Source organism: Ziziphus jujuba, chromosome 1, assembly GCF_031755915.1.
Source record: "Ziziphus jujuba cultivar Dongzao chromosome 1, ASM3175591v1".
NCBI lineage: Eukaryota > Viridiplantae > Streptophyta > Magnoliopsida > Rosales > Rhamnaceae > Ziziphus > Ziziphus jujuba.
Window position 1 is genome coordinate 28,008,819 of NC_083379.1, and position 9,531 is coordinate 28,018,349.

At 32.7% G+C, this 9,531-nt stretch overlaps 1 long non-coding RNA gene across 1 annotated transcript; it reads right to left on the bottom strand.

The window, feature by feature from the left end:
• Window positions 1-397: 397 nt before the first annotated feature.
• Window positions 398-1,661, bottom strand: LOC112491243 (uncharacterized). The gene is made up of 2 exons (XR_003055539.3): window positions 1,044-1,661; window positions 398-842 (listed from the first exon to the last, which is right to left on the bottom strand). It is a non-coding gene; the product is annotated as an uncharacterized LOC112491243 (long non-coding RNA).
• Between the last annotated feature and the right edge of the window lie 7,870 nt (window positions 1,662-9,531).

Sequence of the window (9,531 nt, forward strand, 5' to 3'; positions counted from 1 at the left end):
AAAAGCGAAAAAAAAAAGTATATATATATATATATCCAACAAAACAAATTTTCCTGTTAGATTCAACATGTGAACATTCAACAACAGGGCCACAACACATTTCCCAAGAAAATTATATAAAAATAAAATTCAGAGGATCAGAGAAGCCAAGGCTGGAGAGATTCATTTTGAATCCATAAATAAAACAGTGTTTGGTGCATTGAAGTCTGCATTTTTGGGATATAACAAAGACTTAAAATTTTTATTTACTACCGAAAATCTTCATATTTCCTGCCTTTTTTATTTTTTTATTTTTTGTTTTACATTTAGTGGAAGATCTGGGACATGATGGGAAAGTATGCATCTTCTTGAACACTTTGATATGAAATGGAGCTTGCTTAAGGAGAAAAACAAGAAATGCAAACCAAAATAGCAAGAATCAATTAAGGGCAAAGTAGAGAGAACAGCTCTTCAGAGAACGAACATTTGCTTGCTTGCCCAATATTCCATATGAACAAAAATTAGCAGCCAAAAATAAGATTTTGAAGTAAAATTTAAGAAGGAAAACTATATCTGAAAAACCAAAAGGATTGAGCCGTCGCGCCAATACCACCACCACCACCACCACCATCAAACGCCAAAGAGGAAGCAGGAGGAGATAGGTTGCTGCAGGAATTGGACCTTGGAAATGGAGTTCCTTCTACAACCAGTAGTTATCCACCCCTCAGATTTTGAACCCAAGAAACTCATTTTCTTCAAACCCATTCTGATGAAAAAGCATTCCTCATCTCTCAAAATGATTGTCGCCAAAGCGCCCACCATATTCCACCACCAGAACCAACACCAACTCCAACTCCACAGGCCTGGCATCACAGTCACAGAACACAATGAGATAAAATGTGGGTTTTTTATATGGACCATAAAAAAATAAAAGATTTCGTTTTTTTCATTTTTAAATCTCAACTTCAAAAGAAATTTGGTGGTGGGTGCAAAATTGTCAAAATGAACATGAATCGGAAAACAAAGAAGAGGGAGTGAAAACATGGGGAAGGTGTTTTTCGTACTTTTGTTCATTTGTTTATTTATTTTTCTCTACTTTCTTCTTTCCTTCGAAAAACCCTCTTTTGATGGGTTTTCTTGTCCTATCATGGAAAAGAAGAAAACTATAAATGTTGAAAGAGGGTTATGGGCTTGTGTAAGAAGCTGAAGAAGATATTGAAGGATTTTCCTTGGTAAAGTGTCTGTGTGTGAGAGAGAGTGTTCTCTGTCCTTACTGTGTCTCTCTGCCTAACATAATGAGGCCAAATAAATGTGGGAAAGAAATAAAGATGAATTGGATTTGCGTTTGTACGACTTGTGCATTGGATTATTTAGTCTCTTTGCCTTGGACCCTCTTTCTTTCTTCTTCTGGTTTCTACACCCTTTGCAAAACTTTGCTTGCTTTTGTTCCAGAACCCAGATTAGCTAGATTTGCGCAAGCAACCTCTGTCCTTTCCTAGTTTCCATACATACCCTCCATCTACATCCAAATATCCCACTTATACCCTCTAACTATCAAAAGTTTAGGATATCCTCTTCTCTCCCACAAAGAACAAGAGGTATACAACCCTTCTAGTATATTTTATTTTCTCAAATTATTTAAAAAAACACAAAAAGATATTTTATACTATAAAGAGCCTGACTCTAACCTGACCAAACAAGCACCAAAGCCGAGGCTATACTTCATCGAGACGGCCACCAAAACCCTACACAACAGTGGTTCTTGGCCTAACATTCGTTTATGGATTCTAGGGAGGGGATTGGAAAGCCAAAGCAGAGGCACCACTTATAAGCTTAAGGCAAAAAAGCTACGCATAATAGCTCTCTTTGTTCAAGAAATGGGTTTTGACCATTTGGTCCCATTAGAATTAATTCTATTTACTGATCTGGTGGGCCTGCCCATTTTGTAGGGTCCCACATGTGAAGGATGAAGGCTAAGAACGCTAGAGGGTATTTTGGTAATATAGTTTAAGGGTAAAAGTACTCCCGGATTTTACGTTATGATATTTAGGTGATGAAAATTGAGGGTGTGTTTGGTCTTTGCCTAAAACGGGGGCCTTCGCAGTGCAAATGTTGCAATTTCACTTTTATGGATACTTTGCAGTTTTGCATTGTGCCCAGTTTCAAATGTGGGCATGCTTTAATCTAATCTCTAAAGTGACCCTCCTATACACTCTGTATTCTGTATAGCAAAGTTTGTTTCAGAAACACAGGGCTGGTTTCATGGAGGTGTGTAGGGCAATTTTTGGCCACGTGAAGGTCACAATCCACAAAACCTTGTAGGGTATAGTCTCGGACGCTTTACCTTTTTTTCTTTGCCCCCCCAATACCCCCACATACATGGTCCGCAATGTGGAATGTGAGGATTTTGGAGATTATCCCCATGGAATTGATGACACGTGTACGATGATGGAAGTGGGTTGCACTTGTGTTGCAAAACACTTGAGGAGTAGCTGATTAGTTCGAGATCTCCTCTCAAAAATCCAGGTTCAAGACTATCGTAGTTGAGAACAGCAAGGGACAGGACGTCTGAGGAAAAAGTCAGATATCAGAGAAATAGCAATGGATTTTTCAGGCAAAGAAACTTTGAGAGAGAGAGAGAGGGAGAGGGGAACCTGAAGAGAAAGTAGGGCAGCCCTTAAACCAAGATAAGGATGAATCAGAAATCTCTCATCAGACGGTCCTGGTTAAAGCTCTTTTTTATCAGAAATGATAAAAAGAAAATTGTGAAAACCACAATTTCAGAAAACTCAAAAGAGATAGAGAAGAATGTAAACGAAGGGTATGAGTGTTTGAGATACTGAGATCTTTCAAGCAAAGAATGATGAATTGGGTGTTTCTCTCTACTCAATAAGCTCTCAAGCTTTGTCTTGGAGTGAATTTTTGGTTTAAAAAGAACCAAAAAAAAAAAAAAGGACTGATGAATGAAAGGCTCAGAACACCAAAGTAGAAATATTTCAGTTTCTCTTACAAAATGGAGAAGAACAAAAAGAAAGGTTGCAATATTTTCCATTTCTACGAACACACATGATCATCTACAGATATCAAATTTTTTTTTTTTTTTTACTGCTTTTTTTTTTTTTGTTTTTTTTGTTTTATGGGTGCAAAACTTAAACATCCACAGTTACACATTTTAGAGTACCAAAATTTGTACATTTTACATTACTACTTCTTTCGCTTTCAGAGAGATGGTTTTCACTCACGTACACACACTTAAAGCACTGGATAAGTAGTTCTTACCTTATTATTCTTCTTTAGCCCTGAATATTGACTTTTGAAGCTCCATTTGTGACTATTAAAGAGTGGGTGAGTCTCTAAAACCACATCCATTTTTTTACTTGAACTTTTGAGTTGGGAGGGGACGCTTAAAGGTAAAGGAATAAAAAATTTAAATAAACATACGTGATATGGTATATATAAAATTGTATTATAATACTTTGTTTTTCTCAACCCACTATGAAAAAAAAAAAAAAAAATGAAAAAGGGTATTCGATTGTCTATGTATATTATATCTTGACTTTCCAGTTGCAATCTTAGAATCTGTGATTGAGCTTCATCCAAAACTTCTTTTTTCGTTTTGTCAAAAAGCAAAAAATTTCTATTTTCAATATTTTGGAATTTTTTTTTTTTTCTTTTGTCCGGAAAGGATCTGTACTGAATGATAATAAAATCATAAAGAGTAGCAAGGTTTATGGCCTTTTAATGAGAAGCAGAAAAAGCAGGTTGCACTGTGGACTTTATCGAAACCCATATTTAATTCACTGTACAGACTTATTATTAAAAAAAAAAAAGTCACTATACAGATACAACTGATGAAAGCATTGATTGTATCAAAACCAACAAACCCTCTTCTTTGCATAAACTACCAAAACTGCCACCGTTCCATGTTACTGCTGATTTAGATTTTAGGGCAGTACTCCACCAGTCCAAGCCATTACTGCAAATACGTTGTTAGAAAGGCAGATGCGAAATGCTGCGATTTATGGAAATTCCCAAAAGTTTGTATGGGCTGGATTTATGTGCTATCGGGTTTTCTGGGCCTCATTTTCCATTTGGCTCGCCAGTTATTTTGGTACAGAGAGTTAGGTGATCAAATATTTATCAAACAAAAAAAAAAAAAAAAATGTTTGGCGAGCTAATATTGTTAGGACAGGAAATAAATTTCAAAAGGACAAACGTATAAGCAATATTGTTATATATTATTATATTATCAGGGAAAAGAAAATGAAAAGAAAAAGAATATATATATATATATGACTAGTATCATATGTACCTTTGTGCTTTATCTTTATAATAGTTCAGAAACATCTTAGTATATTTTTTATCTATTTAAATGAAAAATGATAAAATAATAATTGAGCATTATTAAAAAAATATGAAAAGTTGGAAAATTTTAAAAGACGTGCATTATATTACATATAAAATAAAATAAAAATCTATATTTTAATTAAATTAATAATATTATATTTTATAAATTTTTTTAAAAAAATTGCTAGAATTTAGCCCCTTCTTCTTCTTGTAGCACCACTCCTTTGAAGTGGAATAAAGCTAATTGGACTTGTGTTACACGGGATCATTGTTTTTGAGTTTAAAATATTGCACACCTTTATATATCCATCCTAGAGGGTAGGTTCCGTCAAACATAGGAAAGGCAAGCTTAGGTCTTGAAGGATTTGCTTATGCCAAGTTGATGATGCCCTAGTAAGAACTCATATTACTGGCCGAATGTTCTCCTTGACTAACTCATGAATTATCTCGATATTCAGAATTCTTAAAGGGTTGGACATGTAGAGTCTATAGGTCGAACTACATGATTTGTAAAGTTGCATTAATTTGCCCAAGGTTAAAGTTGATCTTTTTATTTGATTGCCATGTTGAAGCAGAGTCAATTCCACTTCGTTTTGGAATTCTGCTTGTGCTTTTGCTCTAGTTTCCATGATTGGTGTAGGAAACCTGGTTTTGATACCATTGATAGGTCCTTTAATCAAAGATAGAGTAGAACAAGAAAGAGAGAATAATAAAGGGAAATAAAATATAGAGTAGTGAGAGATGATAGAGAGATATGGATGATCTTGTTATTATTCATGTCCATTACCATGAAATGTCATGATATTTAAACAACAAAACTCAACAACTATTCCTTTCTTTTCTCCACTACAACTAACATATCCAACTAAAGTGGAATCATAAGAACTTAACAAACTTAACAAGACTCTCAACAAGACGTTAGTCAACCAAACTTGGTCAAGAAGCTTAACAAATACAACAAATGAATAACAATACCACTTCCCATGCTCCTTACATAGGAAGGGTTTTATCATTTCATCCTTCCCAAATTGTCCTTGTCCTCAAGGACAAATGTAGGATATACTTTGCCAAAACGCCATTTATTTTTTCGTGTGGCATCTTCAAAACCAGCTCCAACCTACTTGATAAGTACCTTTGTTCGTGGTCTATATTTACCTTTGTGAACAACTCATGTATCCACGATTTGCTTCCGCTGTGACAACACATTATTAGTTTGCTCAATTAGAGGAAAGGCGGGTAGTGATGTTCCTGGCACATACAATAGTAAGGAGGGTGGGGCTTGGCCGTATACTGCCTCAAATGGGGGTGTCTTTGTTGTAGAATGTCAACACATGTTATAGCTATATTTAGTCCAAGACAACCATTCCACTATTTTTTTTTTTATGATATTTGGCGAAGCATCTTAAGTACTGCTCCAAGGTGCAATTGAGTACCTCGATCTATACATCTGTTTGGGGTTGTAGTTAGAATTGATTTTGAAAGACGTACCCTGCAACTAAAATAATGTTTTCCAAAATAAACTAGTGAATACTTTACCTCTATCACTTACAATCGAATTTGGCATTCCATGGAGTTTGATCACATTGTCCATGAAAGCCTTTTGCTATAATCACTATCCTATAGGGGTGTTTGAGAGGAACAAAATACCCATATTGTGTTAACCTATCAACTACTACCATGATGGTAGTGAACCCGTAAGAAGGGGAAAACCATCGATGAAGTCTATAGACACATCCGGCCATACATAATTAGAGATAGGGAGTGATTGAAGCAATCTTGCTGGTTTAGTACAATCAACTTTGTGCCTCTAACAAGTATCGCAATTCTTAATGAAGTTTTTTTTACTGTGGATTGGAGTCCCAGCCAAATAAAATCTTTTTAGCCCTTGGAAGAGTTCAAAGATAACCAAAATGCTCGCTTATGGAAGAAGAATGATATTCGGTCAAGAGAGTAGGAATTAGAATTGAATTAGGACTTAAGCAAATACATGCTCTCTTAAACCAAACTCCATCATGTTGAAGATAATCTGTTCCAACAACCTCACTTGATAATTAAACTAGAGCAGTTAAAAACTAAGAAAATAATAGAACTAAAATTAGGAGAAAATGATAATTATTAAAACTTTGGGACTTAGAAATTCACCACTAATTAATCCATAAATTGATATTACGCTTGCAAAATTGGAATTTAATACAAATTAAGTTTACCACACTTGATTGCCAGGTCTGATCCACATACACTTATGAATAGCTTTCACATAAACATAGAAGTAATTACACAAGTGTTGTACAATTTTCGTTAACAAATATACGATTATAAAATGGTTTTAGTGTGCAACTAAGTGTATAACCTCTAGGAATAGAAATAACTGTAATAGTTTTGATTTAATTATTATATTAACTAAATTGAACGTTTGTCATTATTTGGAAAACTAAAACTAAAAAAAAAAAAATGTTAATTGATTAAGAAGAAAGATAGTTAGTACGAAAACAATAGGGTTTTAGGTTCATGAAAACCTAATTATGTTCATTTGAATGCATGCAACCAAATCAAACAATGATGTTTGTTAACCATACTTAATCATTAAAAACAATTAAAATATTATTCCTAAAAAAATTGACTTGATTCACAGAAGGAAATCTAATTATTCATAATCAAAATTGACCTAATTAAGTCCCAGAACACGCATATCCAAAAAAAGAAAAAAACTAGATTAAGCTTCAATGTGGCATCATAGGGTACAACATGAACATGGCATGGTAATATTCCTTTTCATCATGTAATCTATTGCCAAAATATATATATATATATATATATATTATTTCCCGTATTCCTATGCAAAAAAAAATATTAAATCATTAATCTTTTCATGAAAGCATTAAGAACAACAATGGGCTATTAAAAAAATATAAAAAAATACAAAGGCTTATTGAATTAAAAATGAATAATTATAGCTATGGCTACATCCTAGCTCTATTTATGAAATTTAATTCATAACTAAACACTACAAAACAAAAATCCATAATCACATCTAATAATGGATTCACAAGTAACAATAAGAGAAGAAGATTAAAAAGCAAACACAAAAATCTCAAGCTTGAACTCCTATAGTGTTAGTGAGTCGATGATTGTGTCCTTCAAAATTCTTTTCTTTTACTTCTTCTTGATTTCACAAAGCATCTTTTAAATCTCTTCAGCAGGGGATTAGGTCTTCAAAAACCAGCAATGGTGAAGATGATGGTGATGGTGATGGTGATGTGATAGAGAGAGAGAGAGCCATTGTGGCATGAATTTCCAACCCTTAAGATATATCTAAAGGTTTCTTTGTTCTTATTTTCCAACTTAGAAAATAAAAACTTAAAATTCTATTGGTTTTTAAAAATCTCCAGCCCCTATAATATAGAAATGCTACATAATATCCAATAATAAATGAATACAAAAATAATGAGAAAAATCCAATTGCATGATCATCAAGTGAATATGCCTTAGGCCTTAAATCCCATAAAATTATGTACCAAGCCTTCATTCTAATTCACCACTTGGCTTCAACACTTGGACTCATTTCCTTGCCCAATTTTGAAAATCTAGCCACATGTTATATTATCCCCAAGCCCACTAAATCTTTTAGTTTCCACTTCAATTAATTTTGGTTTGAAATGCTCCAAGTCTTCAAATTTACTATGCAAATTCACTGACTTCAAATTAATATTAATTTTGATAACCCAAATGCAATAAAATTTTATAGAGATGATCCCCAATGTCACAAGAAAACTTTATAATTGGAATCATTGAAAATTTTTACTGGTAGCTCAGATATGAGCAGCACACTGTGCATAGAAAAGCAGAACCTTTAATATGGTGGAGAATTAATCTTTAAATGTTTAAACTAAATTTCAAGCTTATAGAAATCACATCTGAAATAGATATTCATCAACTTGACTCCATCTCCATACGCTGCATCTCTTCATATTTCTACTAAAAAAATAAAAAATAGCATAAAAACTCCATATTTTTTGTTTTTTTGCCTACAAGTGATAAATAATAAAATGGGTAATTGGTGAGTTTCCCCCTAAATTGAACATATTTTTGCACTTTGGGCCTTGAATTTTTTTTTTTTTTTTTTTTTTGGACTTCAATTCCTGAACTTGAATTTTGCTTGCACAAATGGTCCTTTAACTGATTTTTTCTTACACAAATGGTTCTTAAATTGATCAGGTTTTAGAACTTTAAGGACAAAATTTCAAAGGAAATTTGACTTTTGGAATTGAAGTGCCAAAAAAAAACATTTAGAGATAAAATACCAAAACATTTTCAATTCAAGGGGAAATATGTTAATTACCCTAATGAAATCAATTGATTTTCATTCCAATTAACAAAAAAGTACTAAGAAGATAGCAAATAATAAATATAAAAATAGGCTATAAAATAAACAAATTTTATGCCTAACATGCCTACCAACTTAAGATTTACTAGTCCTTAGCAAATAAAAAAACTAAAAAATAAAATCAAATTTTCAAAACCTTAAAACCATTAAAACCAAAGCCAAAATGATTAATTTGCCTTAAATATTGTCTACATTGTCAATTTAAAAATAGTTTCCAAATAATAAAATAACTCAAGATCTAATATTCTATCCAACATAATCATTAGTTCAAAACTGAATGTGTGAAATCAATCATAACAATCAATATCATGCATTTAAATAAATTCATACTAATTAGAGCCTAAAAATTAAAGTATGAACTCCACATGCATGATATAATCAACTACCCTTCACTAATCTAAAGATCAAAGGGTAAAAGCTAAAAAATGAAAAGGATCGAAAAATAAATAACAAGAAATAAAACTATAATCAAATCTCAATGAACAATATGCTTAATAGAACATTGTGTTTTTTTTTTTTTTCCAACTTAATTTCCTCTTTCCTTCTTCCAATCATTTCATCACTTTTCAACTTCCCAAGTACAAGCTTTCACTACTTTTAGTACAACACATTCCTTTGAACTCAAAAGTACAAAATCAAAAGCATTTATTTTTGGATCATTGTTTATTTGTGTATTGGATCATTATCATCACTTAAATTTTTTTCTCTTTTTGGATTTTTTTTTTCATCACTTTTCCTTTTCGTTTGGATTTTTTTTTTCTTTGCAAATTGCGTCTTGTTTTTCTCTCAGACAATGATGAAATGACGAATTATGATGATCA